The sequence below is a fragment of the Mizuhopecten yessoensis genome, unplaced genomic scaffold (genome assembly GCF_002113885.1).
Source record: "Mizuhopecten yessoensis strain PY_sf001 unplaced genomic scaffold, ASM211388v2 scaffold6383, whole genome shotgun sequence".
Classification (NCBI taxonomy): Eukaryota; Metazoa; Mollusca; class Bivalvia; order Pectinida; family Pectinidae; genus Mizuhopecten; species Mizuhopecten yessoensis.
The window spans coordinates 271,574-292,299 of NW_018406522.1; the positions used below are offsets into that span (position 1 = coordinate 271,574).

Below are 20,726 nucleotides of genomic sequence, written 5' to 3' on the forward strand. Positions count from 1 at the left end.
CCCCTGCAGAATAGAGGGGTTATCTTAGGTGTCTTCTAGCAGGAGGACATCGAAAAGACCAAAATTGATCAGTTGCCCCCATATTGCAACTGTAACAGGAGAAAGAGAAATGCAACGGCCAGACTTGGGATTGAGCCTGCAGGACCCTCCGAACTTTAGACGGACGCTCTTCTAATTGAGCTACCTAGTAGCTGACTATCGACCCAGCCTAGCTTCACTACATTCCACCCTCTTTTTTCTTAGTCTTTGCCCCTGAAGACACAAATATTTACAACTCAGATTCGGATATCTCCTTGCTGAACATTTATCAAGTGCTTGAAACAAAGTTTGGCAAGCTCACCAATTTTGTAACAGGAGAAAGAGAAATGTAACGCCCAGAACCCTCCAAACTCTAGGGGGGGGGTGATGTTTGGGTTGTGGATTGGGCAAGTAAGTTTGTGGGTTGGTGGGTTTGAGAAGTATTGGTAGCCATCTACTTATGGATACTTATTTCAAACCCTCCATAATAACATTGACAGAATGACTACTGTGTATTGGAAAGCTAAAGATATGTCTATAATAAAGGTATATTTATGTACAAAAGGCGGTTTTCACCGTATAATTATTATTCTTTGATATGTATTTGACTATGATTTAAATGTGTTTTACCTCAAGTAGCTCTATGTCAAAGTTTACACAGTAATCCTGATCAATTTGATGTTACATGGGTGGGTTAGATAAACTACACCGGAGGATTTGATTGACCGGGGAAGGTAAGAGGCATCCATTGAAAATAAATACCAACAGTGCTTTGAATGTCAAACATTTTACTACATTCAATGTTGATTTATTTCTTTGATGTTATATTTGGTCATTTTAATTTGATGGTTGGGCTTATAAGTTGGTCCAGAATATCATGGTGGACATCTGTTCTATACATGTGTGTATTTTTGTATATAACAAGATCTGTATATAAACACTTAAGGGGGGATATGAAGGGATCTTTATATACAGGTCACCTTTATAGACAGGTGGTAGTTATTTAAGCATTGAACTGTTTGTGTATGGTATTTATGATCTATTTGAATGACACAGCTTTGCAAGCAAACAACATTATGAATTGTTTGCTTGCAAAGCTGTGTCATTCAAATAGACCATAAATAACATACACAAACAGTTCAATACTTATATTTACGTTTTCTCTGCCTCTTATGTTCTTTTTTAACTTATAATTTATATTTAAAATTACAAATGCCCGCCTTATCGAAAGTCCACATTACACAATTTCGTTTAATAGTTTGAACAGCGTATTGTCGCATGCTGATTGGCAAACAAAGTAGTACTTTGAAATTTGAACAAACACTTCAAATTTATTCCACAACTCAGTATCAATACAATTGCGTATGATATGTATATAGGTTGATTTAAGTTTATCAATAGAACTCTGAGCTGAAAGTTAGATTTTAAATTGTTTCGATTTTCCCCCGGAACAAATTTCGCGCATGGACACCGTAAATCCGACCTTGCCCTCAATGAGGGAGTTATTTTTGGAAGTTAATTCGAACTTTTCTCTTTGCTCATTTAGTGAAGAATCCAGGCGTGAATGTATTTGTTGATTGTATGGGAACCTGACAACAGTCGGTAGATTCTTTAAAATCCTCGTTATTTAACATGTCGTCAGAAACTGAGGAATGGTGGATGCGAGACGCGTGAAACTGAGAGCGTTAAAAGTGAGTGATCTTGCGACCGGGCACAGGTTCGTTACAAATGTCTGAAATGTTTATGTGTGCTGTGACTCATATCAGTAGGTCTGTAACATATGTGTCAGTAGGTCTATATAATATGTGTATTTCAGACATTTGTAACGAACCCCTGTTGATCAGTGCAGTGTAACAGACGATATTTCTGCTAAATTGCATGAGCGTTAAAATTGTTTCCATTGCCGGCATTGGTGATTTCAACCGATGTGCATTTTGTACGATATTGCAGACNTGGCATTGTCAAATCTCACAATGCCCAGCCATATTTCAGCAACCGTCATGTTGATTTATATTGGATATTGTAGTTCAGGTCAGTGTTTTATTAATACGCTTTAGAATTCTGAATTGTGTCTCGTGATGCATGGTACTTAAAGTCCCATCAACGACACAGCTTTCAAAGAGGCTATATAGTGACAATGCCATGCAAATGTAAATATAGACAGGTGATAGTTACAGACAGTTAGTAGGTAGTTGTAGACAGTTTGAAGTAATAGACAGGTAGTATAGTTATAGACAGATCGTAGTTATAGACAGGTAGTAGTTATAGACAGGCAGTAGTAACAGACAGGTGGGAGTTATAGACAGGTGATAATTATAGATAGGTAGTAGTTATAGACAGGTAGTAGTTATAGATAGGTAGTAGTTACAGACAGGTGGTAGTTATAGAAAGATCGTAGTTATAGACAGGTAATAGTTATAGACAGGTAGTAGTGATAGACTGGTAGTAGTTATAGACAGGTAGTAGTTATAGACAGGTAGTAATCATAGACAGGTAGTAGTTATAGATAGGTAGTAGTTATAGACAGGTAGTAGTAATATACAGGTAGTAGTTACAGACAGGTGAAAGTTGTAGACAGGTAGTAGTTATAGACAGGTAGAAGTTGTAGACAGGTAGTAGTTATAGACAGGTAGAAGTTGTAGACAGGTAGTAGTTATAAACAGGTAGTAGTAATATACAGGTAGTAGTTACAGACAGGTGATAGTTATAGACAGGTAGTAGTTATATATAGGTGGTAGTTATAGACAGGTAGTAGTTATAGACAGGTAGTAGTTATAAACAGGTAGTAGTTATAGAAATGTAGTAGTAATATACAGATAGTAGTTACAGACAGGTAGTAGTTATAGACAGGTAGTAGTTAAAGGCAGGTAGTAGTTATAGTCAGGTAGTAGTTATAGACAGGTAGTAGTAATATACAGATAGTAGTTAGAGACGGGTAGTAGTTACAGACAGGTAGTAGTTATAGACAGGTAGTAGTTATTGACAGGTTGTAGTTATAGACAGGTGATAGGTTTAGATAGATAGTAGTTATATACAGGTAGTAGTTATAGACAGGTATACATTGTAGACAGGTAGTAGTTATAGGCAGGTAGCAGTTATAGACAGGTAGTAGTAATAGACAGGTAGTAGTTATAAACAGGTAGTAGTTATAGACAGGTAGTAGTAATATACAGGTAGTAGTTACAGACAGGTAGTAGTTATAGACAGGTGATAGGTTTAGATAGATAGTAGTTATAGACAGGTAGTAGTTATAGACAGGTATACGTTGTAGACAGGTAGTAGTTATAGGCAGGTAGCAGTTATAGACAGGTAGTAGTTATAGATAGGTAGTAGTTATAAACAGGTATACGTTGTAGACAGGTAGTAGTTATAGACAGGTAATAGTTATAGACAGGTAGTAGTTATAGACAGGTAGTAGTTACATACAGGTAGTAGTTATAGACAGGTTGTAGTTATAGACAGGCAGTAGTTATAGACAGGTAGCAGTTATAAACAGGGAGTAGTTATAGACAGGTAGTAGTAATATACAGGTAGTAGTTACAGACAGGCAGTAGTTATAGACAGGTTGTAGTTATTGACAGGCAGTAGTTATAGACAGGAGATAGGTTTAGATAGATAGTAGTTATATACCATAGACAGGTAGAAGTTGTAGACAGGTAGTAGTTATATGCAGGTAGTAGTTATAGACAGGTAGTAGTTATAAACAGGTATACGTTGGAGACAGGTAGTAGTTATAGACAGGTATACGCTGTAGACAGGTAGTAGTTATAGGCAGGTAGCAGCTATAGACAGGTAGTAGTAATAGACAGGTAGTAGTTATAAACAGGTAGTAGTAATATACAGGTAGTAGTTACAGACAGGTAGTAGTTATAGACAGGGGATAGGTTTAGATAGATAGTAGTTATATACCATAGACAGGTAGAAGTTGTAGACAGGTAGTAGTTATATGCAGGTAGTAGTTATAGACAGGTAGTAGTTACATACAGGTAGTAGTTATAGACAGGTTGTAGTTATTGACAGGCAGTAGTTATAGACAGGTGATAGGTTTAGATAGATACTAGTTATAGACAGGTAGTAGTTATAGACAGGTATACGCTGTAGACAGGTAGTAGTTATAGGCAGGTAGTAGTTATAGGCAGGTAGAAGTTGTAGACAGGTAGAAGTTATAGGCAGGTAGCAGTTATAGACAGGTAGTAGTTATAGACAGGTAGCAGTTATAAACAGGTAGTAGTTATAGACAGGTAGTAGTAATATACAGGTAGTAGTTACAGACAGGTAGTAGTTATAGACAGGTTGTAGTTATTGACAGGCAGTAGTTATAGACAGGTGATAGGTTTAGATAGATAGTAGTTATATACCGGTAGTAGTTATAGACAGGTATACGTTGTAGACAGGTAGTAGTTATAGGCAGGTAGCAGTTATAGACAGGTAATAGTTATAGATAGGTAGTAGTTATAGACAGGTAGTAGTTATAGACAGGTAGTAGTTATAGACAGGTGGTAGTTATAGACAGGTAGTGGTTATAGACAGGTAGTAGTTATAGATAGGTAGTAGTTATAGATAGGTAGTAGTTATAGGCAGGTAGTAGTTATAGACAGGTAGTAGTTATAGACAGGTGATAGTTATAGACAGGTGATAGTTATAGACAGGAATTAGTAACTGACATGTTGTAGTCATAGACAGGTGGTATATTTGGATACATTACTGTCTCAATACCAGTAAGTAGAACAGTCTATCACAATTGTGATAAGATGTCACAGAAAAACACCGTACCCATGACCCTGGACTCCAAAGTAGTGAGGACACACATTCAGCCACGAGGCCACTATACAGAGGCTTGTAGATTAGATTTAAGTGTTGGGTGGGAAAAAGGTAAAATACACTTCTATCAGAGCCTGTGTCAGTTTGTACAGGTGTCAGTATGTACAGTGTACGTCATATAAGGAAATAACTGAGGTAGTCAAACAGATACAGGTTTGCCTTTCATCTCACCATCAGCTTTATATCCCTTTAAGCAGCCTAAAAAAGTCAGATAATGCTTCAAATATTTTTTTATTTTATGTGTTGAGCTACAAATTGTCTCGTTAATTTTGCGTACATTAGCAGTGTCGGTTCAGACTCAGGTATATTTTGCCCTAGAATAACAATAGTGTATACCACATATATAACATTGCTTTAATTCTGTGTATATATTTCAACAATGCAATATTCATATGCAAATACAAACAAAGGAGCTACTCAGGTGTAACCGATGCCTGACCTCTCCCAGCCACGACCGATACCATTGTAATATCGTAATTGGCTTCTTAGCATGGAACAAAGCTGTTACATACGCGACAATTTGGGTCTGCTTGGAGAAATGGACAAAACCAGCTGAAGCGTATCCGAACATTTCGCTGGGTACTCGGGTGTAAGTAGGGTAGATAGACATTATAGGATCAGAGTGTTACCTGTCAACGAAGTGTTCAGGTGTGTACCTGAGTATCGGTAGCCCTGTGCTACCTGGACGCTAACGAGTCGAGATAAGCTTTAAAACTATATAGTAATTCACCAGTTATATATGTGTGTACCTGGAAAATACCTGAGATATAACAGTGGATTTTCTGTAAGTCTTTTATATTTACCTGTGTTTCTACTACATTCGTCCTGTATCAGATTATCTGTGATAGTGGACACACCTGGACAATACAGAACGGTATGGCTAATGGGCTCATGTGTAAACACCACAGGTAATGCCTACAGGTGCATGCTGTGGCCAGACTCATTATAATCAGGATGCTGTGGTCATCCTATATCTAATGTAGTTTTGCTGCCGTGATGCTGTGTGAAATTTTCTCCAGTGACCAGCTAGTAGACTGCTACTTACAAATTAGTGACCACGAATGGATTTTTAGCGTCGGAACCATTGCGTGTGTAGTCGGACGTACTATATCATGTGGTGGTGCTAATTGATTTTTTTTTTTCAGGTGAAAATTTGTCAAATGATACACAATTGACAGGTCACATTACAGACCACTGTTATATATATTGAACCTCACATTATTGATTTGACCAGTAACCACGCAAAATTTAAATTATACCGGTCATTTGTCAATTAACCTGCTGGGCATTGCATGGGGCTTTTGGTGTTTGGCTATTCTTGGTATTTATAGATTTTCTCCAGGTAATACTTGAAATAACTCGTATTTAAACACATGCAGTCAGACATTCAGTGAATTAAATATAAACGTCTACAAAAAGCATTGATTCAAAGTGACTGAAAACTAATCTCAATGTTTGCTTTTCTGAATATCGTATTTATGTTTAATGAATATACATGTGTCGGGTATTTTGTAGACACGTTTTATTGATTGATTCCAGGTGAGATATTGTGGCCACTGTTGAGTGTTGTGGAAGTATACACCTGGAACGGTTTAATCATAACCCAGTGATATTCGTCTTCAAAATCAATATACTCTTGGGATCTGTTATGAATTACCTGTGTGGACACAAACTCGTCAGGAAAATACAGGTGTAAAAGGACAGGTGCAAGACTTACAGGTGAGTCATATTAATTCGATTTTGACATAATAAAATTATAATGTATGATTGTTTAAGTGCCAAATACAGGATTAAATGTTTCATGCTTTTGAAATTATAAATTTTGCATGTTAACCCTTTCACCACTGTAGACCATAATTGACTCATCCATAGGTAGAGTCTACTACAGTTACATAGGGGTGAAAGAGTTAATGAAGGGATATTTATTTGTATTTACATACACACTGTATAACAGTAGAACGTTCTCCATAATAAGCTAACGACTCTTGCTGAGCAGATTTTACAATTTATGGATATTTCTTGAAATGAAACTGTTTTTCCATAAAGCTGATATCCCAATTTCTCCCTTCTCCTCAGATAAAACCCTGATTGGCTTAATTATCACAAGTCACTATATACATATACCTCATAATGAGATCTTGTAACCGACATTCTGATATTTGACCTTTTGATCTGGAATGCAATTTCTGATTGCATGCACTCATGAGGTTGCAGCCGTAAGCTGCAGCAGAATACAGACATATGTCTTGTTGCAACACAAATCTGCAATGCAGTCTGCCATTGCACAACAGGTTACGGGACAGAGGTGATATCTACGGCTGACTTCCTTCTTGGCAAGATGTAAGTTAGTAGTCAGGTTTGCGTGGGTTCAATGGAGGCTGTGTATGTTACCATGCCTTATTTTACCTGTGATAGGCCCAGAGGTGTATTGTTCCTGAAAAAGGAAATTCGTACTGGTCTTAATATATTTGTGAATTTGACCACTCTGTATGATATTCAGCCTCTTTATAAGGTGACACTTCAGCTGTGCATCTACTTTTTCAGTTTTCCTGGTTGTAGTGAAACTGTAAAAAATACTAAAGTTCAGTAACTGCATGACTTGATGGTTCACCCGTGTGAAATATATATTGTACTTTTAAACAAGTCAGTATCAAGTGACTTATATCTACAGAGGACATGTTAACACAACAAGAGGGTGGGCTAATTACTGAACATCGTTTGTTACAGGTAATCTAAGACTATGTATATAAATCAGTTAGTTCTAGTTCTGCCGATACAGGAATCCCCCATATATATATGGAGATAAGACATATAAAACGGTCTCGACTGTGTGTATGGATCAAAGGTTTATAATCAGTCCCTAATGGGACAAATTTTATCAAATTGTTGATGTATTCCATCAGTAGACCAGAGGAATGCTCCAGTATTGACATTGTGAAGGGTTACCTATTATTTTCTTTTAAAGCACATACATTTCCATTAGAATTTGTCACATATATGGGTCCTTGGCACTAAGTTCAGATTTTCCCAAGTCAGAATCTTAGTGTGATCATTGGATTCTCCTTTCCAGAGAAATGGCAAAGAAACCCCCTTCAGATTCTAAAGTCAAATGTTGGGTCAAATAGGAATTTGGTTTTCTTTCCTGCCATATATATTTCAAGTATGTAAAGATATAAAAATTTAAACAAGAAATGATGATGAACTTATATTTAATATGAAGAAAATGGATGATTTTGAAAATTCAAGTGTCTCCCAAAACTTTAACACTATACTTCACTGTGAAGTCATCAGGGGATGGCTTGTTTGTTCAGTTAACCCTTTCACCACTGTAGACCATAATGGACTCATCCAGATCAATGCATGTTAGAGTCTACTAAAGTTACCTAGAGGTGAAAGGGTTAAAGATGTAGTATCACAGCTCTGATGTTAGTGAAATGATTTGTAGTTAAATTTTGAGGGGATAAAGTGATTTATAAAATGTGTTCGGTAGATACAACAAATATTTCATTAAGCTAAATTTATTTCTTTGATTCAGTAACCAAACCAGCATGGCATCCATTTATTTCTGTGTAGAAAACTTTCCCACCACTCTGTGGAGTTTCTGAAATTGTTCATGGGGGATTGGCAATAAGGGCAAAAGAGGGGATTGGAGTAGGCTAGGGATGGTGGATTGAGAAGGGAGAGGGCAAGGAAGAGATGGAGATTGAGAAAGGGGCAAGGGAGAGGGCCATGGAAGGGCTGGGGATTGAGAAAAATGTAAGGGAGAGGCAGAAGAGGGATGGGGGATTGAGAAAGGGGCATAGGAGGGGTCAGGGAAGGGATGGGGATTGAGAAAAAAGTAAGGGAGAGGCAGGGGAGGGATGGGGGATTGAGAAAGGGGCATAGGAGAGGTCAGGGATGAGGATTGAGAAAGAAGTAAGGGAAAGGCAGGGGAGGGATGGGGGATTGAGAAAGGGGCATAGGAGGGGTCAGGGAAGGGATGGGGATTGAGAAAGAAGTAAGGGAGAGGCAGGGGAGGGATGGGGGATTGAGAAAGGGGCATAGGAGAGGTCAGGGATGAGGATTGAGAAAGAAGTAAGGGAAAGGCAGGGGAGGGATGGGGGATTGAGAAAGGGGCATAGGAGGGGTCAGGGAAGGGATGGGGATTGAGAAAGAAGTAAGGGAGAGGCAGGGGAGGGATGGGGGATTGAGAAAGGGGCATAGGAGAGGTCAGGGATGAGGATTGAGAAAGAAGTAAGGGAAAGGCAGGGGAGGGATGGGGGATTGAGAAAGGGGCATAGGAGGGGTCAGGGAAGGGATGGGGATTGAGAAAGAAGTAAGGGAGAGGCAGGGGAGGGATGGGGGATTGAGAAAGGGGCATAGGAGAGGTCAGGGATGAGGATTGAGAAAGAAGTAAGGGAAAGGCAGGGGAGGGATGGGGGATTGAGAAAGGGGCATAGGAGGGGTCAGGGAAGGGATGGGGATTGAGAAAGAAGTAAGGGAGAGGCAGGGGAGGGATGTGGGATTAAAAAAGGGGCAAGGAAGAGGCAGGGGAGGGATGGGGACTGAGAAAGGGGCAAGGGAGAGGTCAGGAAAGGGATGGGGATTGAGAAAAAAGTAAGNTGGTCAGTACCTGGCTACTGCCCCACGTAGGCCTCAAACTCGGGACCCAGTGGTGAAGGGCTAATGGTAGCAGAATGTTAGACGCCTTAACCAGTTGGCCACCGCGGCCCCAAATAGTCAGTTAGATTGTTTGGAAGAATGTATGTCTAGAGTTTATATGGAAATATCTCTCTGAACTTCATATCATGTGGATATCCTTGTTCAATGAAATCAATATCTTGACTTTGTTTCGTTGAAATCCCTATCTTGACATTGTTTCGTTGAAATTCCTATTTGGACTGTATGTTTCAATGAAATCTCTGTCTGGACTTTGTTTTGTTGAAATCTCTATCTGGACTATGTTTCAATGGAATCTCTATCTGGACTGTATGTTTCAATGAAATCCCTATCTGGACTGTATGTTTCAATGGAATCTCTATCTGGACTGTATGTTTCAATGAAATCCCTATCTGAACTGTATGTTTCAATGGAATCTCTATCTGGACTATGTTTCAATGAAATCCCTATCTGGACTGTATGTTTCAATGAAATCTCTGTCTGAACTGTATGTTTCAATGAAATCCCTATCTGAACTGTATGTTTCAATGAAATCTCTATCTGGACTATGTTTCAATGAAATCCCTATCTGAACTGTATGTTTCAATGAAATCTCTATCTGGACTATGTTTCAATGGAATCTCTATCTGGACTATGTTTCAATGAAATCCCTATCTGGACTGTATGTTTCAATGAAATCTCTATCTGAACTGTATGTTTCAATGAAATCCCTATCTGAACTGTATGTTTCAATGAAATCTCTATCTGGACTATGTTTCAATGAAATCCCTATCTGAACTGTATGTTTCAATGAAATCTCTATCTGGACTATGTTTCAATGGAATCTCTATCTGGACTATGTTTCAATGAAATCCCTATCTGGACTGTATGTTTCAATGAAATCTCTATCTGAACTGTATGTTTCAATGGAATCTATATCGGGACTGTATGTTTCAATGAAATCCCTATCTGGACTGTATGTTTCAATGGAATCTCTATCTGGACTATGTTTCAATGAAATCCCTATCTGGACTGTATGTTTCAATGAAATCTCTGTCTGAACTGTATGTTTCAATGAAATCTCTATCTGAACTGTATGTTTCAATGAAATCTCTATCTGGACTGTATGTTTCAATGAAATCCCTATCTGGACTGTATGCTTCAATGAAATCTCTGTCTGAACTGTATGTTTCAATGAAATCTCTATCTGAACTGTATGTTTCAATGAAATCTCTATCTGGACTGTATGTTTCAATGAAATCCCTATCTGGACTGTATGCTTCAATGAAATCTCTGTCTGAACTGTATGTTTCAATGAAATCTCTATCTGAACTGTATGTTTCAATGAAATCTCTATCTGGACTGTATGTTTCAATGAAATCCCTATCTGGACTGTATGCTTCAATGAAATCTCTGTCTGAACTGTATGTTTCAATGAAATCTCTATCTGAACTGTATGTTTCAATGAAATCTCTATCTGGACTGTATGTTTCAATGAAATCCCTATCTGGACTGTATGCTTCAATGAAATCTCTGTCTGAACTGTATGTTTCAATGAAATCTCTATCTGAACTGTATGTTTCAATGAAATCTCTATCTGGACTGTATGTTTCAATGAAATCCCTATCTGGACTGTATGCTTCAATGAAATCTCTGTCTGAACTGTATGTTTCAATGAAATCTCTATCTGAACTGTATGTTTCAATGAAATCTCTATCTGGACTGTATGTTTCAATGAAATCCCTATCTTGACTGTATGCTTCAATGAAATCTCTGTCTGAACTGTATGTTTCAATGAAATCTCTATCTGAACTGTATGTTTCAATGGAATCTCTATCTGGACTGTATGTTTCAATGAAATCCCTATCTTGACTGTATGCTTCAATGAAATCCCTATCTGGACTTTGTTTTGTTGAAATCTCTATCTGGACTGTATGTTTCAATGAAATCCCTATCTGAACTGTATGTTTCAATGAAATCTCTGTCTGAACTATATGTTTCAATGAAATCTCTGTCTGAACTGTGTCAGTTATGTGTCTTAAAGAAGAAAAGTCTGTGAAATAAAGAGGAAAGAGTAGAACAGATTGGTTAGCTGATCATAAAGAATCCATCTAGAGTTTCAATTTTATCAGACTCCATTTCCATCTTAGAGGTTGCTCCTAGCAGGATTTACTTGTAGTTTAAAATGTTTAATAAGAATGTGGGCTCATCAACAAACCTAGGCTTTTTGCTGATACATATATATATATACAGTACATTTCTGTAAAAGTTGTGCTCTAGTCCATGAATGTTTGTTCTTTAACTCATTTACCCCTGAAATTGTATAATGAAATTTTCCAACCTTTGAATTGGAAGAGTTTAAATGTGTCTTCAGGGGTGAATGAGTTCAAAAGAGCCATGTTTTTAAAAAAAATTCATGAAAAATGCAACAAAACCATTGGAGTATGCTATGCATGGAGCAATCATTTGTTACATAGACATAACTGTGTGAATTATTTATACAGGTAAAACTGACTCAACGTTTGCTACATCAGCAGGGTTTGAGTCTGTAGTACCTATATGTAAATTAGACGATTTAGTATTGTGTGGGAGTGGGGCCTGGAAGAGGGGAACGGCAGGGGCCAGAAGGGTTGATGGCAAATTATTTAGCATTAATTTTCTAAATTGATACATCGCAAAGATAAATCTAATATATCTACTGGACGTGCATGCAACTGCTTTAGCAAATGTGTTCATTGGTTTGATTTTTTTTATCTGTCAATACTTTATCTGAAAACTGACTGATTCAACATCTTTGTTCAGTTTACATCTAGCTTGATATGGTAATGAAATAGGGTTGATGTGTCACGCAGGAAAGTATCGTGTTATGATATAGTGTTGTATGTTCATTCCAATAAATTCTCATTGTGGGGACAAATGTTTAAAAAAGTGTTTGCTGAAATACATCTATATCAGATTACCTTATAGATCATGTGTCACATTCCACTTTCAGCTTCATACCTTTAAGATCAAGTTCAAGGTCACTAAGATGTGATGTGTGTAATGTAAATTGTCCCGATCTTTTGTCTTCTTTCCAAGAATTCTTGTTATCACCTTCAGTAACACTGCCGATACATTTATAATATTTTATTTACCAAACCTCTGGTCATATATACTCCAACCTCCATTGTCTTAGCGAACAAGATATTGAATCAATTCAGAACAATGTCAAATTTTTTGGACTTGTGTATACACAAACTAGGCTATGATTAATTTTTAAAGGGGGCCCAAGATTTCAACACCATGGTTGTCCGACTGTACCAAGCAACCCAGTGTCTAAAGAGGACTGTTAATTTCACCCACAAAGACAGACAAATTGTATGACATGGCCGTGTGTCCAAGGGAAAGGAGATTTGAGCTACAAAGTTAGACAAACTGTACAATTATCCCTGCGTCCAAGAGGACTAGTGCGCCACCAGGATTGATAGACAAATAAATGTAGAGTTCATTCACCAAGGAAGGCTAACTGTGCCTCACGGCCCTGTGTCATACTAAATGTAGAGTTCATTCACCAAGGAAGGCTAAGTGTGCCTCACAGCCCTGTGTCCTAGTAAATGTAGAGTTCATACTCCAAGGAAGGCTAACTGTGTCTCACGGCCCTGTGTCCTAGTAAATGTAGAGTTCATTCACCAAGGAAGGCTAACTGTGCCTCACGGCCCTGTTTTCTGCAAAAGTGATATTATATTTACCCACTGTGAGTGTGTGCCCTTTTGTAAAAATAACTATGGACTTGAGAATAAATAGACAGTAGATTATTAATATTGTATTAATTGGGGTTATAGTTTACTGAGCATGGTGAATGTTGAGAAGACTTATCATCGCTAGCTGTTTTGCCTGCCGTTGGCAGGTATTTGTACACACCTGTATAACCTTACGGGCCATTATGTTGACTCGTTAGGAATACCTGGCTATCTGTATACATTAGTGTAGTGCCGAAAAGAAAATCAATAAGTTGCTGTATGTATTTAGATTAATAGTTCTATTATCATTGTCAGTGAATATACATTAATAAACACAGGTAAGTCTGGGAAACAGTGTTATTACCTGTATGATAATATCTGTACAGGTAACAATTAATGCTGTATCGATTTACCAGTAGAGTGATTAACTCGCTATATAACCGTTAACAAAATATCTCGTACTTTTTATTGAAACATACATTTTGATTTTTCCTATTGGAAAAATACAACTTAAACAGTACTGCATCTGGCAAAAACAGTGATTTTATAGTAATTTTTCAACAAAACAATGAGACATTTTCTCATTAGATTTGCCTGTCTACAGATAAATAACATTAGATATGAACAAAACTGAGAAATTCCACAATGAGATTTCCAATAAATCCTAACGTATTGTTTTTCCCCTCTTAGGAGAAAATGACACATTTTATTACACAAGTTTTTAGGATTCTCAGGTCCATTCATTTATCTAACAGCCAATTATATGTACTTATTACCTGCCCCTAATTTCATTTTTCATCTTTGTCAATTCTCCTGAACTCTCTCTGAATTGTCTCCCTTGAAATCAATGATTGTCTCCCCTGATTTTAATTCACCGGATTGCTTCCCCTGATCACAATTTTACCTGTTTACTCTCTTTAATTAATTTAGATTGTCTCCCTTGATCTCCATCATTTGGCAAAATAATGCCATAAAGTGCCATGAATTTAAACTGTTCTATGCAATAAAAATACGGTATTGAATATTCTATTTTGAGATATTTGGGTGAAAAATTGAGAGTTAAAAGTAGAGAGACTTGGCAAGACTATAACATTACAAACATAAAAAAAAATCATAAAAGCTTTTGTCACATTCTTATCTTATCTAAAATTGAAGTTGATACCGAGTTCACTTGGTAATTAGGTGAACAGGAATGTTCGAGGTACTTGCCTGTAACCTCGGAGACGTGTTGTTTCCCACAGGAGATTACCCAGATACCCGATAGAGCATACTGTAGCCACTTTGTGATAGATAGGTAACAACCTCATTTAGTCACACTCCTCAACACCGGGCCTTAATACTCCGACTGATTTATATGTTGTAATGTACATACCTGTCTTTGTGTTGTACCCGCAAGTATCATTATAATAGTACATGGAAGCACAAATTATTAAAGATTCCAGTGTAAGTTCATGTGTTATTTATTGTTCCTTTGAAAAGCTGAAGAAAAAACGTTCATTCATTTATTTACTTAAAACACTCAATATTAAAAGTACACATTCTTTCATTTCTGTAAATGACCAGTGAAAAAAAAGATGTTTTCTTAAACAGACAAATCTTTCAAACTTGTAAAGTACATGTCTTTTCATTTATCTAAAGGTCAAAGAAATGTACGTGATGTTTTTTTATAAACAGATAAATTCAGAAGTTTTCATTCTAAGTATATTTCTTTCTTCCTGTAGAAGGCAGAAAAATAGATTATCCAGTAAAAAGGTAGAATGTTGTAAATGACACTAAATGTACATTGAACCTCTGACAAGCCCATGCCCACTGATAAGCCCGCCCCTTTTTGATAATGATAAGGAAGATTTTACATTAAGGGGTTGTACCAATAAAGAAGAAACCCCTAAGCCTTCTGGGATAAAGGTTGGAATGGATCAAATGCTGTGTTTCTACAGATATCTCTACAGACTACAATCAAGCCCGCTAATCGAGCTACATCTAAATCAGACAATCAAGTCACATTGATCCAGCCACCATTTTGGTCAATTTACCAGTGTGTTCCGGCAGACTGTCTTTTGCATTGCAAATGTCTCCGGAATCAAGCCAATGCACATTTCAGCCACTTTAACTGGAAGCTATGCTGATTTGATTATTGTGTCCCAACTATATCTGTTTCTCTGCATGAGCTTATCACAGGCAACATATCATTCCAGGTAACAGATAATTGTCTACGTTAGCCCCATATTTAATTGTGTGAACAAAAAATTGTATTTTACCAGAAATGTTTTTGTCATAAAAAATATCATATAAAAACTATTTTGCTTTCATCCAGATAGGCCAATTTAGTACTTTAAATGCACTTCCTAAAAGTAAATGAAGGATTGGGATGGGATGGGTTTTGATTGATGTCTGTAATGAGTTTATTTACTTTGTGAAATATACGTATAGATCTATGGGAAAAAGCTACTACAGATATATAATACAAAAACAACAAACATTAAGACTGAGTTAAGTAATGCTCTTAATCAACTATAGCAATACAAAAGAAAAAGATGGTATCAGCAATGTTTTGGCACATTTTGATTGTCTCCCCTGATTTAAAAAAATGTATATTAACTCTAAAATGTAATTCCATGATGCAGTACTGAGTGAGTGTCACCTGTCCTAATTGTGTAATCCAGATTCCTGTCTATACTGAAGCTTTCAGGCTAGTATTTTTTCAACCCTTTTAAGGAGTTATGGCCCTTTGTTAAAAATCTTTGTCCTGACATCTTTTCCTTAACTAATAGGCCAGTTTTAGCAAAACTGGTTCATCTGGGCTAACAAGATTTTGTATGTAAGTATGTTTTGGCATGGGGAGGGAGTACAGGAAATATGTCAGTGACCAGTATACTTAAATAAGTGTACAGCTCAGTCATTAAAGAAATCATTACTTGTGGGAGACTGTGTATTGCTTTGCAATGCTTTGCCTTAGTAAGCCTTTAGCGTACAGTTCTGGTTTATATATCAGCGTTGGGTATTAGTTAGCCTTTGGCTTACAGTTCTAGTTCAGACATCTTAAACTGGAACTATTTGTGATCATTGATCCAGAAAAAAGACTTGACAATTGTCGCTGACAACACTCCCACCCCCATCCCGGACTCAACCTTGCACAAAGATTTTTTACAATCTTTCACCCCTGCTATTTTGAAGAAAATGCTATTGTATTCATTCTGAAATTTAATTAAATAATTAATTGGTTTCTATAACATTAAACTGGAGTTGTCTAACCTTTACTCTTTCTTGTTGACTTGATATATCTGATATAACGCCAACATTTTTGCTCCTAACAACTCATTAAGAATTTTGCTGACCACAACAGTTTGAACAAGAGGTCTATAGCTAATGAGAGATTACATTGATTTTTTTTTATCTGTCGCTGACCCACTTTTGTTCTGATCTGTAGAAATAATGACGGCAGATATGTTATGACTAGAGTCCTAATACATCGGTGACATGATTATGGTTTCACGATTCCCATCATGACTTGGGTCCCAACGTCCGTTAATGAACAACAAATCGTGATTAATCACTCCATCTTTTGATTGCGGTCACAGTTCAGCTTTTAACAGCACACTTGAAAGCTGTAATTTCCCCAGAGTAAAAGATTATTCTTTTTAGCAGAAAGCTAACTTAACCCTTTTACCCCTATGTAACTTTAGTAGACTCTTCTATGAATTGCTATGGATGAGTCCATTATGGTCTACAGTGGTGAAAGGGTTAGACATATGCAAATTGACCTTTTTTCATCGTTTTGTCTATCACAATATGTTAATTTTTATCTAATTATAATCCAGGATATGTTAGAATATACTTCCAAAGGTCAAATTACAGCTTTAATAGGATTCTAGTATTGATTAAGTCGTTAACGGAGGTGAAAATGAGGGTAAGGAACAAGAACTCTGGGTGGGGATTCTGATTGCTAATGTAATGACAGGGGATACAGTCATTGAGATCAGGGGAGACAACTATTGATGGAAAAATGTAATACGATCATGAGTTCAAGGAATTAGGAAAACAAAGAAATTAGAATACCAAAATGACAAATGCAGTTTTGGTACAAAAGGTACAATTTTGAGCTGAACATTTTGAAGAAAGCATTTTCTCCAATATTTGATTTTATCAACTTATTTTCCTCAAAAGTGTCCTCAAAATTAACACCAAAGCTTAAGATATGTGTAGAAATTGTTTGTGAGGAAAGCTAATTCTGTATGAGTGATATAAAAAAAATATACGCGTACATCTCAGCGATGTTTTTGTTTTTTATAATCTGTTTTCCCCTAGCTTATACCTACCTACCGTATTTGAACGCAAATAACACCCCAGTTAAATATAAGCACCCTCACATTTTTGACAAATGTCGTTAGAACAGGGTGGGTGCTTGCAATTAAGCCCCTTCCCTCATTTTAACTATCTCTTTAAAAATGGTTATGTTAATTTTTGTCTCTGAACATAAGCAAGTTAACTAACTGGATGTTGGTATGTTATTTTTAAAACATGATTAACTATAAGTACATGATATGTAGTGTGGTCACAGATCAAGACAGTGGTATATCCAAGATGGCGGATTATGAAAAGATTCTTGTAGCACAACCATAAGTGTTTCAATGACTAGTACGTTAGGCCAAGATGGCGGACATTTGTGAATGGTGGGAATCTCGCAGTTAAGCCCCTCCTTATATATGGTCAATATCTTTTTCACTAGGGATGGGGGTTTATTCGTGGATAAATACGGTAATAATAGTTCATTACTCTATAAACAGGAATGTTCGATGTCACGATTTAATGTTAAGTGTAACAAGAACACTTTTGTTTACGTAACGTGTGCCTGGTTACACCATAGATCACGATTACCATCAGATATGTATTCTCTAAATGGTTTTAAGGTCACACAACATGGAATTTCATACGAGGATCAGAAATTCAATCTTTATCAGAAGATGTTTGCCCTGTGGAGATGAACCTGGCTAGCTTCACTATGAACAGGTCTATTTCCCTGGGTCGGTTTCCTCGGACAGGGCTTCCTGTGTTTACCTCTGTTTTGGCTATTTCTAGAGGTTTCTAATCTTTGAAAGTTAGGTATGTTAAATACGATCAACAGATTAAGGTTTTAAATTGTTTTCAACTTCAAAAGGTTTTTATATCCTGTAGGTGTATAGTTTAAATCTACAGTGAAGAAATGAGAATTCTTTTCAAAACTAAAAGGTTTTTCTTTGATGCTTGCAATTGTGTATGGGCAAGTCTAAAGTACAAGAATGAAAATAGTTTTCAACTCCAGAAAGTTTTTCAGAGCCATATAGGTGTTATGGTTAAATCTAATTTGCAGAGCTCAAAATTGTTTCAAACTCTCAGATTGTTTTTAAAAGCCGTAAGTGTTTACCCTGCTAGTTGAAAAACTACATTGCAGATTTTATTTTATTTTTAAACTTGAGAATTGTGTTTTAAATGCTATAGGTTTAAATGTAAATCTGTAATGCAGAATTCTAAATTGTTTCCAATTCCAAAAAGTCTTTCGAACCCACATTACGCTGCAGCTCACTTGGTCCTTGTTGGTTTGCTGTTGGTAATTAAAACAAAATCAAAATGGTTGATTGAGCAAGCATATAAGATTAATGTGTAAAGCCCAGTACCTATGGGGTACATTTTTAACGGCTCAGGATCGCATTTCTGAGTAGCTTTGTCCGAGGTGAGAAGCTGGAAATTGGTATCGATTACAACGTGTCAAAATAGCAAAGTGATTGAATAAAGGCAACATTTCTAGGTGTCAAAATAACAAAGAGTTGTCGTACTACCATCAATGTCCGGATTTAGTTTATTCAGAATTTGATACCAGAGTCCACTTGAGGATGTGTCCCCTGTCTAGAGGAGAGCTCTGTAATTGTGTCCTTTGTAACGTGTACCTCCCCTCTCCATTGCCCGCCGACCCACCGGCCCGCCTATACTTTACAATGTTAAACAGTTTGGACAAGGTATGGAGAAATTGTGGTTTAATGATCGTTTGATTGGGGATTCACTTTCTAGACTGTTTGGGACTACCTGGAACTGCCCCTTCTGTGGAATGGCAGAGTAGGGTCGATTTTATGTGTAAATACATCAGAAATATAGCAGGGTACTTTAATTTAATTCATATGATCGTAGAGTACTACAGAATTTAGCAAGTGTTTTAGTTGCATGTTTCAATGAAATAAACAAATACAAGACATTTATTTCACTGTTAACAAAAATAAGCAGTGTCAGGTACAAATAATTTTACTAAATGATCTTCTTTGTAAAACCATATCACTTGGACATTTAAATATGATCATTTCTGGGTTTTGACATCTGAAATGGTCAGAAAAGCATGTTTTGTCATTATGTCATGCTCCAGTTAATATCATGCTTTCTCTTTATGTCATGCTCCAGTTAATATCATACTTTCTCTTTATGTCATGTTCCAGTTAATATCATGCTTTCCTCTCACACATGAGAAGTGATATTAAGCAAAATGTACAGTAACAACAAGATTCATCTATATTCTTTCTTCACATTTTCTTGTCAAGTAAAATCCATACATTATTTATAATGATAAGGAGGCAACATTAAATACTAGCAATCTGTTTTGTTGGTAGAGGATTTCAAATTCTAACATCTGCAAAGAAGGTCATTGACAAAATAACACATGAGCAAATGCCCACAATAAAGACTTCCAATCTAATTAAGTTTGATGCGACGTATCAGTAAATTGGAGCGATGGGAAGATCTAATTTTAATTAGTTGAAAGTTATCTCATTCAAGATTTTCCCAAAAAATATTTTAATGAAGTTTTGAAAATGATTAAAAAAATATTTATATTAAAGTCATACATTTAGTGTTATTTTAAAGGCCTGGGTTTCATCATTTATTTATTAGCATGCTTATCTTCTCTAGCATATTTACAGTTTTCTTGAGCTATAAATATAATATTATACAGGTATGTAAAATTTGCATACTGATTCACGACTTCCTAAAGACATTATTTCTCTGCCTCTAGGTGATTAAAAAGGTTCAGTTCAATATCTCTCAGCATTAAGAATGTTCAGTTCGATATTTCTTGGCAAGATGTTTGGAAGGAATGTATTGATTTGTTAGCCGTTATATAGAGTCACTCACATTGATTTTCATTATCACCCTCCGAACCTTGCGACTCAGGTTAGGATCGTAATGTACCAGATTTATATTTACAGATATTGACCAATCATTCGACCCTGCTGATTGCGGTTTGTCCGATCATCTAAAAGTTCTCTGATAATAACTAATGTCAAAATGGTCGTGGATCGCTTTTAGCACTAGATACTGAGTTTTTATATGGTTATCGTGAATGAACCTTTTTTCTTACGAATCAATAATTTTATACGAAGAAGTATTTGGTGAAGAATCATAACACAGAAGAGCGATCTGTCTGCGTGATGACTTCAATGTTTACAGATCTAGAGATCAACAAACTACAGTCAAACTTTCTCATGTGACCACCTGTATAAAGAGACCACCTGT

The 20,726-nt window shown here is 36.6% G+C and overlaps 1 protein-coding gene across 3 annotated transcripts in view; it reads left to right on the plus strand.

Moving 5' to 3' along the window:
* The first annotated feature begins 5,323 nt into the window (after positions 1 to 5,323).
* LOC110452089 overlaps positions 5,324 to 20,726 on the plus strand; it is a 79,851-nt gene continuing 64,448 nt past the window's right edge. The window contains exons 1-2 of one of the 3 annotated variants that reach the window (XM_021500380.1): positions 5,324 to 5,428; positions 6,379 to 6,558. The gene's annotated coding sequence lies outside the window, so the exon portion shown is untranslated. The other 2 variants (XM_021500379.1, XM_021500381.1) reach the window with 2 other exon arrangements.